Genomic DNA, 24,258 nt, shown 5'->3' with positions numbered 1-24,258 from the left:
GGGGACCGTGACATGCATTGGAGGCTGTGATGTGAAGAATCTGAGTCATAGAAAGAAACATGAGTCTTGGACCTCTGGTGGAAGAAAATGTTACTGACCGGATCCCTGTGAATTGTAATTCAGTACCCCTGCTCTACAGTGATGCTGTGATTGGCCCACAGCTATGACATGGTACCTGGGCCAATCACAGTACCCTGTACCATGTGATTAGCTGTAGGCAATCACAGATCACTAGTAATCTCAGGTGTCATGAATGTAATCCATTCATGAAAGTGCAAAACATTGCCGTTACAGTGATCGTGATGATGTAAAAGCAAATTAGAGTGTCAATGGTGACCGTAAAGTAAAAATATTAAAACAATTTTTAAAAAAGAAAAATAAGTGTAAAAAAAAAAAATTTATTTTCTTTCCAAATTTTCAAAAACTTGTGGAAAAAGGGACACATTCAGAGGACTCATTATGCCTCATAGAATATACATTGGGGTGTTTGATTTCCAAAATAGGGTCATTTGTGACTGTTTCCACTATTCTGGTGCTCCACGGCCTTCAAAAATGTGATAGGTTGTCAGGAAATTAGATTTGTAATTAATGTCCGTAGAATGCCTGAAGGTGCTAATTGGATGTTGGGCCTCTTTATGTGGTCAGGCTGTGTAAAAGTCTCACAGATGTGGTATCGCCATACTCTGGATGTTATGTGGTGTAATTCTTGGTGTGTATATGCTATGTGTTAGAAATATCTTAGAAACTGACAACTTTGTGTAAAAAAAAAAAAAATACGTTTTAATTTTCTTTCCACATTTTTCAAAAAATTGTGGAAAAAAGGGACACGTTCAGAGGACACATTATGCCTCATAGAATATATGTTGGGGTGTTTGCTTTCCAAAATGGGGCCATTTTGTGGGTAATTCCATTGTCCTAGTGCTCCAGGGCCTTCAAAAATGTGATAAGTAGTCAGGAAATTAATTGTATAACTTATGCCCCTAGAATGCCTGAATGTGCTACTTGGATGTTGGGTCTCTATATGTGGAAGGCTGTGAAAAAGTCTCACACATCGCCATATTCAGGACGAGTAGCAAAATGTGTTTTGGGGTGTAATTGCAAGTATGCATATGCCGTGTGTGAGAAATAACTTGTTTTTATGACAACTTTGTGTTTAAAAAAAATAATAATTTCTTCATTATACCAAGAATTGTGGGAAAAATTACAACTTCAAAAAACTCACCATGCCTCTTACTAAATATCTTGGACTGCCTACTTTCCAAAAAGTGATCATTTGGGGGGTATTTGTACTTTCCTGGCATGTTAGGGCCTCAAGAAATGAGATAGGCTGTCAGTACATCAGGTGTGATCAATTTTCAATTATTGGTACCATGGATTGTAGACTCTATAACTTTCACACAGACTAACTAATTTACCTTGATTTGGGTTATTTTTACCAAAGAAATGTAACATTATAAATTTTGGGCTAAATTTTATGAAGAAAAATTACTTATTTTGCAAAAAATTGTAATAGATACTAAAAAAAGTTAGTTTTTTTTTGTTTTTTTACTTTTGCTCTTTTTTTAATTTTTATCGCAAAAAAAATTAAAAACCCCAGTGGTGATGAAATACCATCAAAAGAAAGCTCTATCTCTGTGAAAAAAAATGCTAAAAATTTTGTTTGGTTACAGTGTAGTATGACTGAGTAATTGTCATTTAAAGTGTAAGAGCACTGAAAGCTGAAAATTGGTCTGGGCAGGAAGGGGGTAAAAGTGTCGTATATTGAAGTGGTCAAATAAAATACAGTGGCATGATCTTGTACATAAATAGAATGGATAATGGCAATTAACTGGTTGCCGTCCAGCCACAGTGTTTATACTGCGGCAGGGTGGCCCGCTGCGCAGAATCACGTTTTTAAACGTCATTCTGAAAAACAGGTAGGGGGCGCGTGCCCCCGCCCTACCCGCGCTGCCGATCGCGGGTGTCAATCACCGGGTCCCGGCCAGTCATTACCCGCCGGGTCCCGGCGATTACCGGCAATCACTGACAGGGAGCACGGCTGCAGTGTTTACACTGCAGCTCTGCTCCCTGCAGTTCCGAGCATGCTGATCCTGAGAGAGGAGTTTATCTCTGGGGATCAGCTTGTTCATGTGAAGCACACACCCCCACCCAGGGGCGGACTGACCATTTGGAAACTCGGGCACTGCCCGAGGGCCCAGGGTCAGTAGGGGGCCCCATGAGATGCCCCTGGTACCTTTTTCATAGGCTTTTTTGAGTTTGGGCAAGGACACAGGGGCCCCATGATCCCCTATTGCCCGGGGGCCCCATGAGTTGTCAGTCCGCCCCTGCCCCCGCCCCCTAGTAAAACACTCCCCAAACACAGTTAACCCTTTCATTGCCTAAAAAAGTTAACCCTTTCCTCCCCAGTGCCATTAGTACAGTGTCAGGGTTTTTTTTTGCACTGATCACTGTATTGGTGTCACTGGGGATGTCAGGGACCCCAAGTCAGTTCCCCCCCAGTGTCAGAATGTCCGCCGCAGTACCGCCATAAGTCGCTGATCGCTGCCATAAGTCGCTGATCGCCGCCATTATTAGTATAAAAAAAATTAAAAATCCAGTATCTATACCGCCATTTGTAAACGCTATAACTTTCACAAAAACCAATTAATTTACACGTATTGGGATTTTTTTTAGCAAAGACATGTCGCAGAATACATTTTGGCCAAAATTTATGATGAAATTAGATTTTTACATTTTATTACTGGACATGTTTTATAGCAAAAAGTCCAAAATGTTTTTTTTTCTCAAAATTGTTAGCCTTTTTTTTATAGTGTTGCATGACCGCGCAATTGCCAGTTAAAGTAACGCAGCGACGTAACACAAACCGCTTCTGTAATCGCTTCCTGACCACCCTATAGCAGAAATACTGCTACAGGGCGGCATGGGTGCACAAAATCACACACACACACACATATATATATATATATATATATATATATACAGTCAGGTCCATAAATATTGGGACATCGACACAATTCTAACATTTTTGGCTCTATACACCACCACAATGGATTTGAAACGAAAAAACAAGATGTGCTTTAACTGCAGACTGTCAGCTTTAATTTGAGGGTATTTACATCCAAATCAGGTGAACGGTGTAGGAATTACAACAGTTTGCATATGTGCCTCCCACTTGTTAAGGGACCAAAAGTAATGGGACAGAATAATAACCATAAATCAAACTTTCACTTTTTAATACTTGGTTGCAAATCCTTTGCAGTCAATTACAGCCTGAAGTCTGGAACGCATAGACATCACCAGACGCTGGGTTTCATCCCTGGTGATGCTCTGCCAGGCCTCTACTGCAACTGTCTTCAGTTCCTGCTTGTTCTTGGGGCATTTTCCCTTCAGTTTTGTCTTCAGCAAGTGAAATGCATGCTCAATCGGATTCAGGTCAGGTGATTGACTTGGCCATTGCATAACATTCCACTTCTTTCCCTTAAAAAACTCTTTGGTTGCTTTTGCAGTATGCTTTGGGTCATTGTCCATCTGCACTGTGAAGCGGCGTCCAATGAGTTCTGAAGCATTTAGCTGAATATGAGCAGATAATATTGCCCGAAACACTTCAGAATTCATCCTGCTGCTTTTGTCCGCAGTCACATCATCAATAAATACAAGAGAACCAGTTCCATTGGCAGCCATACATGCCCACGCCATGACACTACCACCACCATGCTTCACTGATGAGGTGGTATGCTTAGGTTCATGAGCAGTCCTTTCCTTCTCCATACTCTTCTCTTCCCATCACTCTGGTACAAGTTGATCTTGGTCTCATCTGTCCAAAGGATGTTGTTCCAGAACTGTGAAGGCTTTTTTAGATGTCGTTTGGCAAACTCTAATCTGGCCTTCCTGTTTTTGAGGCTCACCAATGGTTTACATCTTGTGGTGAACCCTCTGTATTCACTCTGGTGAAGTCTTCTCTTGATTGTTGACTTTGACACACATACACCTACCTCCCGGAGAGTGTTCTTGATCTGGCCAACTGTTGTGAAGGGTGTTTTCTTCACCAGGGAAAGAATTCTTCGGTCATCCACCACAGTTGTTTTCCGTGGTCTTCCGGGTCTTTTGGTGTTGCTGAGCTCACCGGTGCGTTCCTTCTTTTTAAGAATGTCCCAAACAGTTGTTTTGGCCACGCCTAATGTTTTTGCTATCTCTCTGGTGGGTTTGTTTTGTTTTTTCAGCCTAATGATGGCTTGCTTCACCGATAGTGACAGCTCTTTGGATCTCATCTTGAGAGTTGACAGCAACAGATTCCAAATGCAAATAGCACACTTGAAATGAACTCTGGACCTTTTATCTGCTTATTGTAATTGGGATAATGAGGAAATAACACACACCTGGCCATGGAACAGCTGAGAAGCCAATTGTCCCATTACTTTTGGTCCCTTAACAAGTGGGAGGCACATATGCAAACTGTTGTAAATCCTACACTGTTCACCTGATTTGGATGTAAATATCCTCAAATTAAAGCTGACAGTCTGCAGTTAAAGCGCATCTTGTTCGTTTCATTTCAAATCCATTGTGGTGGTGTATAGAGCCAAAAATGTTAGAATTGTGTAGATGTCCCAATATTTATGGACCTGACTGTATATATATATATATATATACACACATGATTTGCGCTCTTGTGGTTTTCACACCCCTCCAAGATGGCGTCAGATTGCCCGTCAGTACACCAGTCGTCACATTTAACCCCTTGATTGCCAGGAACACGCTCATGCACAATAAACCTCCATTGCTAGTATAGTGTCTGAACAGATCAATATCTTTGATAAGAGCAGTACTATACCAGCATTCACATTAGTATAGCGTCCCCAAAAACGCAGCGTTAGCGGGATCAGCCCCGGCACCTGCCAGCACCTGCGTTTAGCCCCTACGCTTACCCCCCCTTGTCCCCCAGCAAGTGCAGTGTCAGTAGGTCACTTGATATATTACACACAAAACTGCAGTGTTGGCAGAATCAGGCCTGATCTCTGTTAGCACTTGTCAGTAAATTTTGATGACTCTCATATGCAGCAGAGTGCCAGTACTAGTGCCACGCTACCTTTTGATGAACTGGCGAGTACTAGTGGCCTAGTACATCCTGGTCTTTCACATATCTCTTAGATTGTAAGCTCCCAGGATCAGGCCCTCCTAACCCTCTTGTATTGAACTGTATTGTTGTGTATTGTCTCCCGTTATATTATAGCGCTGAGCAAACTGTTGGCGCCATAAATCCTGTATAATAATAATACCAGCACTGCAGTATGACTTGGCGACGTGATGAGTCCCATAAGTGCAGTACAAGCTGGTGCGGTGGCGAGCACAAGTATTGTCCCACAACCACAAAGAATTCGCACACAGGCCCATAGAGCTTGTCAGGAATGGACTGGCCAGCAATGGTGGGACTCACCTGCCTTTTGATCTGCAGCACCAGGGCTGGCCAGCGGGTGCTCCCAGCAATCAGAGACTCAACCTTTCAGCCAGTTAACACCTGGAACTGATGATACTGGTGTATTTAAGGGATGGCCAGACTTGCAGACTCTGCCTTGGTGTTGTGTTTGTCCTGGGCCCTGTATCTGTCCTGCATCCTGTTTCTGTTCCTTTGCTGACCCTGCCTGATCTGAACCGCTGCTGACTTCTCCTGCTCTGATCCCGGCTCGCTCCTGACCATCCCTCTGCCTGACCCTCTGTACCACGCTGCTTGCTACCTGTTCTGATCCCTGGCTTGTGACCCTGACCATCCCTCTGCCTGACCCTCTGTACTACGCTGCTAGCTACCTGCTGAACCTGGCCTGTGACCCTGACCCATCTCCGCTTGCTCCCCCTGTACCTACCTGCCCTATTGATATTGACCCGGCCTGCCTGACAACGCTTGCTTGTATGTACTGTTATCTGTGGGTGGTTGGTTTGGTTTGTTTGCACTGTATTATGTTTTAGTATTGCACTGCGTTTATGTTTGTATGGTTAGTGTTAATAAATTATATTGTTTATCACATATCTGAAGTCTGCGTTTCCCTGCGTCAGTCACACACCTCTGGTCACACCCGGGAGCCCTGACAGAGCTCCTAGTATACTTCCAGATGTGCTTGCAAATCCCGATTGACAGCCCACAAACTCTGCAGCACCCGTACTTCCGCCATTCACTACCCAACTCAGAATTCAGGTGGAAATAGCAAATTTAACTACTCCCCTTGATTTTTGGAGCTGTTTTTCACGGAATATCTGTATGCGTTGATTGTGGATCAAAGCAATTTATATGCACAATTTATCGCCTCCAACCCAAATTCAAACCTTGCCAGACCAGTCACATGGAAACTCATTACGGTTTTTGAATTTACATTTTTTTGGGGCCTAACCCTCAACATGGGCATTACTAAAAAAAAGAATTGCGGTTATATTGGTCCGCAGACCCAATTCATCATATGCCATGTTCTCTGCTGCCACGGCTAGGCATAGATATGAGAGTATAATGTGTTTTATGCATTTCAATGACAACACTCTGTCATCCTCGGGGTAACCCTGAATTTGACCGGCTCCACAAAATTCAGCCCCTCATAAATCACCTTAACCAAAAATTTGCAGATGTCTATACTCCCCAGCAAAACATCTGCGTTGGATTGCTTTAATAAACAGTGGGAGATGATGCCCCCCCCTCCCCCGCTGCCTTCCACGGCCTTCTCAGGCAGTCCCTTGCCATCGGGGGAACCTGAGAATGCAGCCGGTGTTTCTGCCAGCTGACCATAGAGCTGATTGGAGACCAGAGTGGTGCCAATCATCTCTATAGTCTAAGAATTCAGAAGCTACAAGCATTTCATCACTTCAGTTTCGCAGGATATAAACAGCGCCATTTGTAAATTGGGAAAGCATCTGATCACACTGATTTTGGTTTCATTAGATAATGTAAGTATCTAATAATAATATCCAGAGTATGAAAGACCCCAGATTTCTCAAAAAAGAATATATAACAATGCCCATTGAAGTTATAGGGGATATTTGCATTCCCTGTTATAGCATTAAAAGTTATTAAAAAAATGAAAGATACAGTGTAAAAATAATTTAAAAAATAAAAATTAAAAAAAAACAAATTGCCCCTCCCATGTGCGCACACCTGTGTGCACAAGCCTTGACCCTGTGCCGGTATGTGAACAGCGGTTGCACCATGCATGTGAGGTATTGCCGTGAATGTCAGATCAAGGGCAGTAATTCTAACACTAGACTCCCTCTGTAAATATAAATGGTAGCTTTTAAAGGCTTTTAAAGTGTTGCCTATGGATATTAAAAATGTTTGCAGTTTGTCGCCATTGCACGGGGCATGCGCAGTTTTAAAGCATGTCATGTTTGGTATCTATTTACTCTGCATACCATTATCGTTTATATTTTACCAAATAATTGGCAAATATATTGTGTTTTTGTGCATTAAAAGTAAAAAAAAGTGTATTTTTTGAAAAAATTTGCTTTTGAAAAATCGCTGCACGAGTACTATGTGCCATAAAAAAATGTAGTACCCATCATTTTATTCACTAGGGTGTCTGCTTTAAAAAAATATATAATGTTTGGGGGTTTAAATTAATTTCCTAGAAAAAAATACAGATTTTTTTTTATGTGAACAAAAAGTGTCAGAAAAGGCTTGATCTTCAGGTGGTTAGAAGAGTGAATGATGTGTGGCATAAACTTCTAATGCTGGGCATAGAATGCCCCCACCCCCCAAAACGACCCCTTTTTGGAAAGCAGACACCCCAAACTATTTGCTGAGAGGCATGTTGAATCAATAGAAGAATTTATTTTTTTACCACAAGTTTTTGGAAAATGACCAAAAAAAAAAATGTTTTTTTTACACAAAATTGTCACTTAAATGATTTAATGATTTACTGCTCACACATGCCATGGGTATATGTGGAATTACTCCCCAAAATACATTATGCTACTTCTCCCGAGTATTTGGGTACCACATGTCAGAGACGTTTTGGCAGTCTGGCCAAGTACAGGACCCCAAAATCCAATAAGCACCTTCAGGCTTTTAAAGGGTTTTATTTCCTCATTACACTTCCAGACTATCTATCACAGTTTCGAAGGCCCTGAAATGCCAGGATAGCACCTAACCTCCCCAAATGACCCCTTTTTTGGAAAGTAGACACCCCAAGGAATTTGATAAGAAGCACAGTAAGTATTTTGCAGATCTCATTTGTTGCCACATGTTTTTTGAAAATGAACAAAAAAACAAAAACATTTTTTCTATTCTTTTTTTTATATTTCAAAACCTTGTGAGAAAAAATGAGATCTGCAAAATACTCACCATGCCTCTTTTTAAATTCCTTGGGGTGTCTACTTTCTAGAAAGGGGTCATTTGGGGGGGTTTGGTGGTATCCTGGCATGTCAGGTCCTTTCGAAACTGTGATAGGTAGTGAGGAAGTGTAATGAGGAAGTTACGCACCTTCAGGCTTTCAAAGTGGTCATTGGATTTCAGGCTCCTGTATGTGGATAGGCTCCCAAAAAGTCTCACGTGTGGTATGTCCATACTTGGTAGAAGTAGCAGAATGTATTTTGGGGTGTAATTCCACATATACCCATGGCTTGTGCGAGAAATAAATCATGTAAATGATAACTTTGTGTAAAAAAAAAAAGAAAACAAATGTTTTTGTCATTTTCCAGAAACTTGTGGAAAAAAAATAAATCTTCCATGGACTCAATATGCCTTTCAGCAGATAGCTTAGGGTGTCTACTTTCCGAAAAGGGGTCATTTGAGGGTGTTTGTACTATCCTGGTATTTTAGCACCTCAAGAAATGTGATGGGCAGTCAGAAAGTAAAAGCTGTGTAAATTCCGTTATCTATACCATAGTTTGTAGACGCTATAACTTTCACACAAAGCAATAAATATACACTTACTGGGTTTTTGTTTTTACCAGAAACATGTAGCAGAATACATTTGGCCTAAATTTATAACTAACTTTGAGTTTACTATATATTTTTTATAGCTGAAAGTAAAAAAATATTGTTTTTCTTCAAAATTTTCAGTCTTTTTTTGTTTATAGCATGAAAAATAAAGAGAGCACAGGTGATCAAATACCACCAAAAGATAGCTCTATTTGTGTGAAAAAAAGGATGTTAATTTCGTATGGGTGCAGCATTGCATGACCGCACAATTATCAGTTGAACTAGTGCAGCGCCGAGTAGCAAAAAGAGGCCTGGTCAGGAAGAGTGATAAATTCTCTGGAGGGCAAGTAGTTAAACAATACGTTTAGTATCACTTTAATAGGTATATTTTGGTTTAAGCTAGGGATTTAATTACAATAATTACCTTAGAAATACCATTTTAAACCTTATCTAATCCTAGTCCTAATTCCTCTAACTGGAAGAAGACTAACCTCCTACAGAGAAGTATAGGCAAATTTGTTTGTCTGATGTTTATCATAATATCACACAGGCGGATTTATGAATGGAGAACAATATGCACATGTTAGGCCATCAATCCGAATTTGTTTTCTTCTATTGTTATTCTATCTCTTCTCAAATTCTCCAGTTTATCACCTTGTTATTTTATTTAATCCTATCCCTGTTAATTCCCCAAACAAAATCAAATGATGCATGGCATCCTATTGTGTCACCTAATCAACATTACAACATGGCTGCAATCAAGAGGTCTTCTCCAGGGCCACTACTAAAGCTGATTTTTCACCAATTCCTTTAGGCTTGGATTTTCCATATTTTGTAGAAAATGTATCTTTCCTGCTTGTGTAACCCATTACAACAAAATAAAGATTACAAAAAAAGCTGTGAAGAATGATGATGATCTAATCACTGTTGGAGAAGCAGATGAGATGGCCAACTTCTAAGTACTTTTAACAAAAAGCTTAGTTCCACTTGAATTTAAGGTTGAAGCACTGTGTAATAAAGAAAAGCCCAAGAAGGGTAAATGCTTATGCAACATGCAATATATCAACTGTCTATTAGATTTTAGGTATCATACCTAAAAACTACTGGACAGATGACAAACAGTACCTTGAACATTTTTAAGCATTGCAGTACAGATTGGTATATCTCAGGGAGCTCTGCTGTAAATCAATTTGATCATGAATTGTATATAAGGTGCCAGAACTCACTCACATGGTGATAGCAATGGAGATTTTGTTATGTGTTCTCCAAATACCTTTGCTGTACTTGGGAATGTACTAGAAGTAGAACAATATTTTTTCATTGTAACACAAAAAGTAACTCAACAAAAAAAATAGACATTTGTTGGTTGTATAAATATCTGCTCCCTAATTGAATACTTGGGTCACCAACCTTTACACAATTACATAGTCTCTATCAGCATTGAACACCTGGAGCCTGCACTTTTTGTCCATTTTTATGACTTGTCTTATCTCTGCCATTATCTCTGCATTTTAGCTGGGAACAGTTTGAAAACAAAAATGTTCAAGTCTTACCATACATTCTCTGTTGAAATGGAACCTGAGCTTTCACTGGTCATTCTTTAACAAACTGATTTGAGATAAATGTTCAAAATAAAATGGGTATATGCTAATCATTTTCTTGCAAAAATGCTAAATAATTAAATTTTAATATTCAAAACAAACTCTTACGTCCATCTGTGACGATTGTGCGCAATAGAGACATGGATGCTGTACACGACAGCCATCTTGTTAAGGTCTCAGCCATTTTGTTTCTTATGAACAATCACCTTCTCCCCTCTTCCCTCCTCTTGGAATGGAATTTTTAGATGTAAGTTGTAACAAAACTTCAAAAGAGCCTCTTATCTTAAATAAAACACAAATAGATGAAGCTCCTGAACTGTAAATCACTAATTAGTCTTGTGCAGGATGTCTGTTTTTTAGGAACTATGAAAAACCACTTTCCTCTGCCCTATCGTAAAACAATAACTCAGTCAGCCGTCACACATGACCTGTTAGGCATTAGGGCTCTAAGAATGCAGAGCGTGCCATAAAACGTCACAATTTCACATACAGTTCATAACATTCAACAGGAACTGGACACATTAATATTAAGTATATATTTGGATAGATCATTTCATGTCGAGCCAGGCAAGGTCATACATGACTATGTTGGCACATAGGAGAGAGGAGAAAGCAGTCTCTTCTCTCCTGGGTGACAAGGGTACGCTGTGTTTGGTATCCCTGGGTTTGAAATATAATTCTGAATATTAATCTGCCGGTTACTAGAATGCCACATGCACGTATTGGAAGTTATTGATAAAGTATGAAATTGCAGTGCGACTCAGTCATAAACTTGCTGGCCTCCTAGAACCCATCCCCAAACTGGATGATTGGTCAGTGTGAAAGGTTAATTGAGTAATTAATCTAACCCAGTAACAATCGCTCTCAGGCTGCTGGTACATAGATTGTGGTCCTGCGAGCTGGAAAATGTTTGTGCAGGGCATAGCTGAGAGTGGCATTGTTACGCAAGTGATAGCGCAGTGCGAGATCGGCTGGCCCTTCGTTCACGAGTTGGTGAGAAGGGCAGGAGTCAGACGCCGCGTTCCGTCACACCATCCATGTCTCCATGCTTTATTTTGCTGAGAAATCATTTAAAAAAACACCTCCTGGAATTTTCTGGCAGTGGCCATCTTGGGTAAGTGCATATGATTCATGTAGCAGTCACTTCTTGGAATCTATTTGTCCTCAGCCCAGGGTGATCCCCTCCTGAAGAGTCCTGGGATGTATGACATCACCTAGGCAAGGAAACCTGGAAGTAAATGAAGGAATGCAAAAAAAATAGAGGTTAAAATAAGTATATATGATATACTTTCCTATTTATTTACTAATGCTAGCAGCATAAGATTAGAAATAGTCTATGTTGATTGAGAGAGTAAAGTTCCGCTTTAACAGCTTTGGCCCCCTATGCCCGCTCTCCAGACTTCATTGCCGCTGATCCGCCATCTCCACGCAAGCCTAGCTAAAATAAATAAATATGTTCTTTATTTATTATATGTATTTTTATGTGCTTGTCTGTATACTTATTTTGTACATTCTTACATGCAGTAGCACTAATCTCCCTGACATTCAAGTTAGGGTCCTGCAGAAGCCAAATGCACAGGTGAAACGCATTGACCGTTCTTTGATTAATGTATATTGCAGTTATTGTAATTATGTGCTTAGTGATCAACATATATGCGAGGGAGGCACTTTGTCTATAATTATGTCTTTCTTTTCTTGGCCCCTTTTTGGGAGTATGTTTGTATTATGAGTACTATAAGGTATATAAGACTCTATTATGTCAATAAATGGCTGTATGTATTTTATTGTGTGGTCTCCTACTGTGCCCAAAGAATCCAATATCTTTGCCGTACTTAGTGTCTGGCTTTTTTTTTGTTTGCATTAGGATTTGGCACTAGTAAGCTTTTTTGTTTATTTTCTCATAAAATAAAACACAGTTTTTGACAAATCCTTTACTTAAAAAAAAAACAAAAAGTCCCACGATGTACCCCTACCTGTCAATCATGTCATCAAGCATGAAGATCCACTTCAAGCACGATGTTTTGCGTCCTGCTGATACACTCCCATCGAATGACAGGTCTTGAATATGACAGCCAATATATACAACATATGTACATATATATCAAATTCTATTTTACCAAAAAACATGTTCCCTGGATCCTGATTTTTTGCGTTTACACTGCACGGTGCATGCAAGAATAGACCTGGCTGCAACATGCGCAGGAGTTGCATCATCAGTGAACGTCCAATGACCAAAGAGAGGCAGAGGAAACACTGTTGACTGGATCCTGTGCCCCTCATCACTGGAGGACAGCACAGTAGGAAGTAGGTGTGAGACATAATTGCAAGCATACTGTGCATGCTTGAACATTATGGTCAAAGCTCACCCCCACCAACGCATTTACTTCCACTTTGTTATTGCTGTTTGTTTAAATATGATTTCTAACACATTTTAAGGCCTTCCAAAAATGGTTCTGTTTATTTTGAGACTATGTGACACTTTAATTCCACATAGATACACACCAACTTATTACGTAAGTCAATTATATCAACAGAGCTTAGGTGTTTCAATGCAAAAGGAGTTAACTATTTGTAATTTCTTTGGGAAAACTATTTAGAATGTTTCCACTTCTACATTATCAAATATTTTGTGCAGATAGATAAAAATTGAATTATTTAATACTTGTTTGTAACAATAAACAAATTGGAAAGGTACAAATGTGGAGGTATTCAGTGGCTACTTATACAAAGTACTAGAGGAAATGAAATAGAAAGTTAGATCAATAAAGCACCATGATGAGCTTTTTGGAGAAACTATTTCTTTACAGGACACACAGGGGGAGCCATTTCATGGACTAAGTGAACATTCAAAGAATGTAGCCTATAAATATCCTAATAGCCAGTATACCATGGTTACTTGCTAGTAAATACTCAGCATTCTTATATTTTCATGATTATTATCATCAAAGCCTAAAACTAAAAATTGTGGCTTGATGCCACCAGGTTTTCAGACCGCCATGGTCTGTTTTGTGAATACTCCTTTACTTTATTTGTAGTGTTTAGTACTTTCTTTTAAAGCAGAAATCTGGAAAACATTTTTTTTCTGCCCATGCAGTGGGGCTGTGCTGGCACTGCATGGGTCAAATGCTCGTTTTGTTCTAGGAGAGAGGACACCGAAGATATACTCACCTGACCCACTGATCCTCCCAGCACAAGACCGGTCCTTTCTCTTCCTGCCTACCCGCGGTCTTGTAAATGGGCTGTTCCTGACCTCAGTATGCTCAACAGACAGGAACAATCCACCACTGGACTGTGGGGGAGAGCAGTTTCCATAGGATTGGCGGGTCAAGTGACTATAAGCTTTGTCCTCACCCCTAGAAAAAACTAGCAGCCGATCCATGCAGTGGGGGCACAGCCCCCCTGCATGGTAAAAAAAATTCTAACTGGAGTTCTCATTTAAGAGCAGAAGTATTTTTACTGTTTAAATATGGGCAGTCAAGTGGGCTAAGCACAAAGCAAAATAATCTTCATTCTGTTTTTTCTAGATCACTGACATTGGTTCAATGCTGCATCTGTCTACCACCAGCATGAGCAGAGAACTGGTGACTGCCTGCCCAAGCCCCCACCTCCCCAGAGCTAATTGGAACGCTGGGTTGTGGAGGGAACGACTGGCTCAAGCTCTCAGCAGATCGCTGAGAGGCTGAGATGGGTGCCAGTCCACACATCTGGGTGGATCCCGACTTTAAAGTTGGAATCTTTACCCAGCCTGGACTGGCTGAGTGATGTCAGCCGACAGTGGAATTTAGCCCGCTGTCAGCTGAAACAGGCCACATGAATGGAGAGTTCCATGGGATTTATAGGGGAAAATGTTTATTGTTATTCTTGCACTTTTAGCAGGGTAAAAGCGCAGCAAAAATGCATCAGTATGAAAAAGATACTGTCACCTTTCATCTTCTAGGAGAGACTTGGAGAGATGGAGCACCTCCCACCGAAACAGGAAACACATTGCCATAGTTCTTTAAAAGCAGGTCCCTCAGCTGCATGGTCAGTGTTTCCTCCATCTGGAGGAGAATGTTGCCTGAGGAACCTTTTTTTCCAGGGAGGGCTCCATCTCTCAGGGGCTGCTCTGAGGAGTGAGTTATGGTGGCAAGGAGAGAGTCTCAAGCGGCCTTCTAGCACATTGTGGAAATGCACTGTGTTATCCTCACCTGCTTCTTTTCCAAGGTCACAGGTACCATCCAGCACTACAGGAGCAGACCCACTCCCACCTTCTTCTGGTGCCTGGAAAGGGCCAGCAACGGGATGCCCTAGAGGAGGTGGAGAATCAGCTAGGCGCCATTTTGAGATACCCTAGAGATACAGGAGGAAGAGACACAGTTGTCATGTCATTATATGATGTATCAGGGGCTTGGAAAGAAAAAAGCTAAAGTCTTTCCAGTTCATGAGCTTATGTCAGAACTGATTAAGAAACAATGGGCTGAACCAGACAAAAAGGATTTCTTCTCAAACAACCTGAAGAGAAGATTTCCTTTTGATGAGAACCCTAAGGCTATATGGGATAAGTGCCTTAAGTTGGATGCACCCTTGTCAGAGGTGTCTAAACAGTCTGATTTGGCCTTTGAGGATATGGGACATCTTAATGCTGCCATGGTTAGAAGAGCAGATGTTACTTTACAGAGGCTTGGGACACTTTCATGGCCAATTTGAAACTGCCGCTTTATCAGTGGCTGCAGTAAGATCTTCATTGTTAAAAACATGGACGGGAGAGACAGCTTCAAAATTATGTGTGTAGTGTTACTTTTTCTGGAGATCTACTTTTTGGGCCTTACATAGAGGTAGGCCTTGAAAGAACTGCAGATAGAACTCCTTCCCAGTAAAGAAAAAGACCTTTCCTAGGAAGCTTTTTCGTCCTCAAAGAGAAACCAAGAAGGCAGACAAGAAGTCCAAACCTAAAAAACACTGGACAGGCCACAAAGGGAAGGGAAGAGGTAGTATTCTCTTTAACCAAAATCTTTGCTAAAATCCAAAAACCCAATGATGCCAGAGGGAGGGAGATTGGGAAGATTCTTCCCACAATGAGAAAAGGTCACTTCAAACAAATATGTCCTGAACATAATAAAGGAGGGCTAGACCTTGGAGTTTCACAGAAGGCCACCAGCAAGATATCATGTTACGAACTTGCCAAAGGACACGGAAAAGGCTCAGCTCAAGCGTTACCCCTACTCATAGGAGAACTCGTGGATCAAAACGTGCTAGTTCCAGTAAATGCAGTGGGAGTAGCACTCTGTAGTGAAGAAAATGTGAAAAAGAGGTACCAAGACATCAAGGAGAAAATGTCCCTTGATAAGGAAGGAAAGGTTAGCCTGATTGTGTGTACTGACATTAGAAAGCATGGCTACAAACATCTTGAATTTGTCTCAAGTAAATGTCAATTCATGTTTTCGAATATACATCTTAGGTATCTAACTTCTTTCTTCATTGCTTATCTGTTTTCTTCTAGGCAAAAAACTGATGGTGGATTACAAGCTTCTGTTGAGATGTTGGACAATGAAAAAATGCTGCTGCTCTTCATCCATGAAGAGACAGTTACAGAGCTGGCCAAAGGTTTCAATACCTTGAGCAACAAGAGTACATTGTGTTTGTGAATAATCTAGATGTTAACTATGCATGTTTAATGTTGATGCTGGGTTCTTCCTTGCAGCCCTATTGCATGCTGTCAGGAGCAACTCCCTCCTCCTTCAGAATACAATGCTCTTTACCCAGCTCTGGATTTATCTTGGACTTGGGTGAGTTTGCAAGAAGGGCCATGAGCCAACTTTGACTTAATCAGTATCTGTTCTCTTGCAGAGGACTCCACAGAAGAAGGAAACATCCTACTCTTTTCTGAGGCAGTAGATGCCTAAGATCTAGGCTTCTCTGCATCTGACAAGAATGATGACATTAGCCAGTCTCAAGAACAGCAGCCTAATGACAGTGTTGAGAAGAAAACAATTTAAGCCAATGTTCAGCAGATTGTAATGCCAGTTTGTGTTCACCCACTCCACCAATTGACATACGACATGGGTGTACTATATGTCGCACATGTAATTTTGACCAAAAACAACTTTGAGCAACAGCATAGTGAGAGGTTCCACCAGGCACAGCTAGAACAACATGAAACCTTAGAGGGCGTTTAAAGACCATTAAAGTCGAAATTAAGGGCATGAAGGCATGTATGCAGGAATTCTTTACAAGAACAACAGAAACTTGAAACTTGACTTACTCAGACAGTGGCTTAGCAAGTCTTCTGACATTAATCCACCGCCTGATTTTGCTCCTCCCCCTGCCGTTCACTTTTCAAAAAGTTCATCTCTAACCACCAGTTTTTTGCCTAATATGTGTTTTTAAATGTGCATTGTATTGCACTGCAAAAAACTGTAACTTAAGGTGACATTGTTTTTTTTTTTGGATATAGCAGAGAGGAGTTAGAACATCTGTCAGTTTTTTCTTGCTGTCTGTGCCCTGTCAAGGAAATTCACTCTCTCTATTTCTACTGTTTGTCCTTATCAACAAAAGTAAAAGGTCTAGGAAAACCTACATTTTGTCTCGTCATCAAAACAATAGAGGGTGAATCTCATCAATGGAACACAGATGGCGAAAACAGATTAATAGGGGTTCTAACACTCCATTACTGTATCTAAAAGTGAAAAAAAAACTGTTTTGCCCTTAGTTACACTTTCAAGTCCTTTGGGACATTCTATTTGGTGAAGTAATTGCTGTATCTTGGCACATGTATGCTTTTTGAATATGGAGAATAGGCATTGGGTGCTGGTTACTAAAACTGGAGCACAGAGAAGCAGGTGCAGCTGGTCACTAACCAATCAGCTTCCATTTTTACCTTGTTCTATGAAGCTTGGACAATATCACCTAGGAGCTGATTGGTTACTAGGCCTAGCTGTGCCAGATTGTATGTGCTGCAGTTTTAGTACATCTCCACCATTGTCATTCTAGACAATGATGAGATGTTTAGCAGTGGGATGGAACACCTAAATTCTTTTGGCATATACCTCAAGACTTGTAAATAGAGTGTAAACACAGGTCTAACACAGGTTGTTTGGCCTAATAATAATATTGCTGTCCAACATATTGGTTTTATGTTTTTATTTCTTTGTTTTAATGAAGGTTTTTGTAAGCAAAAATATAAGAATGGTTTTGTGTGGTGAAAATTTTCTCCTGAGATATTTCCAAAGACCTTTGTGTAAAATGAATGTATTGCCAGTACATGTGACATATGTTCAAACAAGGCCTCAGAGCCTCAACAGAAGCTGCGGAAATGATCGGCTTGTGTTGAACTGAGAGGATTACAGACAGCCTGATATGGGGCCACTTTCCTGTGTTCCCTTGCAACAACCACAGCCTTTTTAGCAAAAACAGAGTAAACTACATGGTAAGATTTACAAAGTAAGAGTTGATGCAAACCTTGAAAAATTTGTATGAAGCACAGTCGGACTTAATGGCCATGCTCATCATGATAGGATTCAGGGATTGGTGGAATAGGGCTCTCCTCAGTGTCTTGAACATCAGTATCCGGGAGCAATCCTGCATGATGGGCTAAGTTATGAAGGACGCAGCAGGCCAAAAACATGTTACCAACTTTTCAGGGCACATATAGCACAAAAAGCCACCAAAAAGCGACATACTGCTTTTAAAAATTCCAAAGGTCTGCTCAATGACACGTCTTGTCTTAGTGCTGCATTGTAGCGAGATTCTGCAGATGTTGAGTATTCAAGAATGGTGTTAGCAGCCAGGGCAGACAAGGATAGTGAGAATCACCTTCAATACAGTTTAAAAATGCTATTTTCTGATCAAGAGTATATACTGATGAGTGGGTAATAGCAGGAACATTTCTTCCCTACATTTTGATTTTTATTGCTGAACATGATTGCAATGTGAAGGCCTTAGGCCATATGTAAAGTGGCTTAGATAGAAATATTAACACCAAGATGAGGTGTTTTAGCCATTTCTTTAACAGGCAAGGCTAACAATTTGCTGTGCATATTTTGTGTGCAAGGTGTGAGGAGTGAACACAGGAGTGTAACATATGAACATATACTTCCATGTATGATGTATGTGGCATGCATTGACACATAATTGACAGTAATAAGTGTCTTACCAGGAATCCAGCCTCCAGTTATTGTTACTGTCAAAATAGTGGTAGAACTGTGATTGCCTTAATAAGTAACCATCACGGACAGATCCTGGGAAGCCGGTGACCACATTTGTGATGAACATATTGGCATCGCAAACAACCTGTATGTTTAGTGATTGGTACCCCTTCCTATTACAGTAGATATGTTCTGTAACAGAAGGGGCAAAAAAGACACATGGGTACAGTCTATGACACCCATAACATTGGGAAACGTAGCTACCACATAGAAATTGTTTTTAATCTAAGCCCGCTCCTGATGTGTGTTAGGCAGGTAGACATATTTGGGGGCAATTTGCTTGAAACTTTACAGGGCCTTAGCAAGCAAATGTGAGAAAGATGGCTCGGATACCCCCATCACCTTTCCCTCTATTATCTGATAGGAGGCCTTGCATAGAAAGTGCAAGACAGCCAGCAACTTGGTCATGGTTGGTATGGCATGACTACGCAGTGTGATGGACTGCAGAAAAGGTCTCAAGTCCCCAAAGAGAAGCACAATCAGGTCCTTAGATAGACGAAATTTAGAGAGCACTTCTGCTTCAGGGAAATCATCCAGCAAGGTGCACAGCTTAAAGGACCGTGGACGCACGACAACCACCCTTCTTCTTTTCCTGGTCCTCCTTAGAATGGCCTAAAATTCCCACAAAGTTGTCTCAAAAAGCTCCATTAGGGATGTAGGGGAGAGAAATGTAATGTACAGCTGGTAAATTAGGTTAGATTTGCCAAATGTTCATTAGATTGACAATTTGTGCTCTTTTTTAAACATTTCCATGCCCTTTCCATTCATGTGTGATGAGTAAAGTCTGGACCACTACTTAAATACCTCATGCATTTATTTAGTTATTTCCATCTGTGAATTGAGTTTAAAACCTTATCATGTATCACCTTACCAAGCTTTTCAGCATTTAGCAAAATGGTATAACGAATTAACAGTTTCGGGATCGCATGCGATATTTAGGCAAAATGGGTCAATACACCTAAATACTGCATGCCAGATGCTTTTGTGAATAGAGCCTATTAACACATATGGTTGATATAGGAAGGAAGGAAAAGATAGTGTAGCGTAGCAAGGATAATGCTGTCTGAGTGACGGTGAAGTATGGGAGAGATGAGGGAGTAGAGGAGTTGGCATTAAGACCTAACTCCAACCTTTTTGTTTTCTCAGTTATGGATAGAATGAAAAATAGTTTACATTTTAGTCAGATTTTTATTTCTGTCTTGGAGCCCATTAGAAAGATGCTTCTTAACTCACTGTGAAAGGAAAAAAATAGGGGAACCTGTTGTCACTGGGAAAGAAAAGCAGGGACAGCAATTAAAACATTGTTAGGGTCATATCCCTTTCCCATTTTACAAAAAAAAAAAGTGTTTTTTCTCTTTCCCCATTTGAGAGAAATCTTATCCTGTCCTGAAAGGAAGTGAAGAAAAGCTTCCTAATAGAAGAACAGAAAGCAGTAAAAACAATAATGTTTGAGGTTAGCATTTTAAATTGATTTATTTTCTTATCCCAATAAATAAATGTTCTCCTCACTAATGAATGTAAACAGAAGCCATTAGGACTGGTTAAACAGTCTACTAAAAGCACAAGAGGGTAAAAAAAAAAAACAACTGTTTGACATAGTAAAAATTTGGCTGGGAACATGGGTGCTTGGCAGACGACTCTTACCTGTAATGCCCTCATATACCTTGGGGTACTTTGAATGTACTGGTCTGAATAGCTTAGAACACGTGAGTAGTTGTGGGGGGAATGCAACTGTGTGAAGGTTAGCAGTGTTTGAGTCACAGTCAATACATTGTTGCCTCCAGGAACACCCACAACCCGAGTGATTGGAACACAGCTGGACTGTTAATCCTGTAACATGTTCACTACATACAGTGTACTTGTGAATCCAGCCATTGACAACCTCTAGTTTAAAAAATTTCTATTGCTCTCAGCCTCCTCCAAATGTCTTTTGTGGTGCTGTGATTGGACTATCTGTTCATTCTCCATGGTCTTACTATATGTCGGAACATAGTCACGCTCTCTTGGTCACCTTTTAGCTGGACTATGAGATTTGTAGTGTGCATAGAGCAGTGTATATTTCCACAACTTTTCTCAGCCTTTTGGCTAGGATCAAGTGGGTATTTACCAAGATTTTCCGGGACAGCCACACTTTCCAGTAAGCTGTCCCATCATGGCCTTGTTACAGACTGCATCCCGGAAATCAATAAGAGTTGCAGAGACAGCAACAGCCGCCTCTGCTCTCTCTCCCAGGCACTGCATCAAGCCCAGCTGCTCTTCCTTACCTTGCACTCTCTCCAATATTCCCCCCTCCACTTTTCTACCCCCCCAAGCTTCAATAGCCCCCACCAGCAGCACTGATCCTCATGTGGCTCCACTGCTGTTAGCCTCCCCTTACCCCCTCCCCACCCACCAGCTTCAGCTGCTGCAGCGGAGCTGCAGGAGGATCAAATTTAAGCCAGCCATAGATGGATCAAATCTCAGGCAGTTCGGCAAGGACCAGCCCAGGGTAGGCTGATTGTTTCCAAGTTGATCCATCAATCAACTTGGATACAACCAGCATGTCAGATTTTTCACATTGCGATTATTGCCAGTGTTCTCCCAAGAAGGACAGCTCCCTACGCTCCCCAGGAGGGAGAACACAATAGCTCTGTGGGGAGGATTTCCCCATCAACATTGACTGTGCTGATGTGGGAATCGATGGATTTTCTGATTACAGGAAAGAAAATTGCATAATCTATAGCCTGCCTTAGTAAATAAAAGCCCTTACCACTGTTCCGACCCCCTGTACTGGAACCCCCAGTAACACTGATTCCCTGCTGTGTGCCCTCCCCCCCTTACAACAGCGCTGCTGGCTGGCTTCCCCTCCTCACCCTTCCACCAGCTGCTGCTGGGCTGGGAGATCAGTGTTAGGATGAAGAGTGAGGGGCTGGTAAACATGTAATGTTCACCAGCCTCTTCCTGAGTGAACATAGTTGGGTATTGGTACCATTCATCGCTGAAACATAGTAAACTGTGCTTTGAGTGAGTGATCGCTGCATGAAAGATGCGAGTGGCTGCGATTAGGTCAGAGAGTTGACAGCCTCCCGTTTCTTTCAATGGTGCTGCCTATTACAGCTTATCGCGGGAACCCCCTTTTGGGTTCTCGCATCTAATCATAGACAGGGTGCAGTCACACCTGTGAATGCACCCTTATGGCTGGGATGGCTGGCTGTATGGTATCCATGCTGGTATGATGGGGGTCCTCTTGGATCTTCCCCTTGGGAACAAAAACTGGAGTGCTCACTGGGTGAGGTGGGGGCCAGGAGTAATTCCCTGGTGCAAGAATCCGAGGGGCCCAATGCCTCCTGATTCAAACTGTGCTACCTTACTTGGATGAAGGCTGGGAAGGCAGAGGGCCTGTGGGGTCAAATGCCATCTGAATGTGGGGGCCCTGGAATGGCAGAGTATGAAGTATTTTTAGAGAATAAAAAGTTAAGTACGTGTGCACATGCATGTGGGTCTGCTTCTCCTGTGCAACAGGTGTGGGTGACTGGTGCTCTTTGGCTGCAGATGGGACTCATTTAGCTTCTCAATTTACCTTTTCCACTGGCTCAAACATTGTGCATTATCAACATTTTAGAAAGAAGGTCTAGAGGAGTCTTGTGTAATTAGGTTAATGAACTTCTGCTGAACTGAATGCCCCATACTGTACACTGCTGGTTCCAGTTCCCCTGCAGCTTCAGTGATGTGCTGTTGGTGATTATCCTATACTTGTATGGTATTGCTACTTATTTCAGAGGTCCAAGAATACTTAAATTCTGAATATTCAGTGGTTTAATAAAGGCTAAAGGTCACATCAAAAGACTTGTATCACCCACTTCCTTCGAAAAACATTACTGCCAGCTGCTATCATCTTGGTTGTTGATGCTTGCTGGGCGCAATGCTAGGTTCTTTGTAGAAGTCAGAACCTAGCCTATCATTGGCTCCGCTCCTGTCTTCTAGTACTTCATATCTTCTGTTTGCAGTCAATAAACTAGCTAAATATGGCTTTTAAATGTTAAATTATCTTGCTCTTTGGAGATTACATTTATATTAGATCATTCACTACTGGTGTTTTTGTTATTTAAGACAGGGTCTCTTTGATTTGCTTCATATCATTTTAGGCTAGAATCGTTTGCCCCTCTGCCTTCTTATCCTTGTTTTGACTTGTTATATTTATGTGTGATAATAAAAGCTTTGCTTGATGTAGTCAGAAGGAAAAACGTTGCGAGGACTTTGCTCACTGACATCACCTCCAAGCGGTCTGTTTGTTTTCGTCTGTGTACCGTCTACATTCTCATGGCTACGTGAAATAATTGTGTAGTCTTCTGAGAAACTGCAACAGACTCAAACTTTGCCCTATGCTGAGTAATGCTGATTGAGGGAATCAATATCACAACTAGAAAATCCAGATGGACCAAGATGACAGAAACAGTTACTGGAGATGTGCAATGAATGGATGAAAAGAAAGGCAACTAATAATGTTCTGCTAAATGACAGTATATAATATAGTCAAAGCACAAACTGTACTGTATGCACTTTATTTTCAGATAGGCCCACTATATTTACTTGTCCTGCTTTGTACACTAGGTAAAAATGTAATCCTAAGGCTATGTTTACACTTGTGGTGGTGGGGGGGTGGTAAAAACATGCGATTAAGCCATCTTTTGATACCCCTAACTGCTCCCCTACACGGTGGCGGGGCTTCACAAAATCATATATATATATATATATATATATACGTGATTTTGTATTTCTGGGTAGGGGCATGCGCGTGCCGCCCTACCCGTGCTGCCATTGGTGGTTACAGCTGTCGATCACCTGGTCCCAGCCGGAGATTCCCCGACAGCACCCGGCGATCGCCAAGGAACACTGACAGGGGAGAGGTCTGTATGTAAACAATGCAGATCTCTCCCCTGTCAGCACCAGCATGCTGCTTTGCAGAGCAATACAAAGCAGCATGCTTACACAGTAAAACACGCACAGCACAGTTTGTAAAACAGCACACTGCACGCTGTTAACCCTTTGATAGCCCCAGATGTTAACTCCTTCCTGCCCAGTGTCATTACTACAGTGCTTTTTTATTTTTATTTTTTATTTTAGCACTGATTACTGTATTAGTGTCACTGGGGATGTCAGTGGTAGTTAGTCAGTTCCCCCCCAGTGTCAGAATGCCGCCACAGTCACACTATAAGTCGCTGATTGCCGCCATTACTAGTATAAAAAAAAAACAACAAATTCCAGTATATATATCGCCATTTGCAGACGCTATAACTTTCACGTAAACCAATTAATTTACACGTATTTGGATTTTTTTTTAGCAAAGACATGTAGCAGAATACATTTTGGCCTAAATTTTTGACGAAATTTGATTTTAAAAATGTTTTTACTGGATAAGTTTTATAGCAAAAAATCTAAAATATTGGGTTTTTTTTCAAAATTGTCAGTCTTTTTTTGTTTATAGCACAAAAAATAAAAAACGAACAAGTGATCAAATATCACCAAAAGAAAGCTTAATTTGTGGGTAAAAAAGGACATAAATGTAATTTGGGTGCAGCATTGCATGACCGTGCAATTGTCA

At 41.1% G+C, this 24,258-nt stretch overlaps 1 long non-coding RNA gene across 1 annotated transcript; it reads right to left on the bottom strand.

Moving 5' to 3' along the window:
* Positions 1-10,564: 10,564 nt before the first annotated feature.
* On the bottom strand, positions 10,565-14,802 carry LOC149452204 (uncharacterized). Its single transcript, XR_016314904.1, has 2 exons — positions 14,682-14,802; positions 10,565-11,722 (listed from the first exon to the last, which is right to left on the bottom strand). It is a non-coding gene; the product is annotated as an uncharacterized LOC149452204 (long non-coding RNA).
* Positions 14,803-24,258: the final 9,456 nt, after the last annotated feature.

This window comes from Staurois parvus, unplaced genomic scaffold (assembly GCF_062004578.1).
Source record: "Staurois parvus isolate SC_StPar_1 unplaced genomic scaffold, SC_StPar_1.0 ptg000488l, whole genome shotgun sequence".
NCBI classification, from domain to species: domain Eukaryota; kingdom Metazoa; phylum Chordata; class Amphibia; order Anura; family Ranidae; genus Staurois; species Staurois parvus.
Note: the sequence above shows the minus strand (reverse complement) of the source record. Positions and strands in the feature narration are given on the sequence as shown.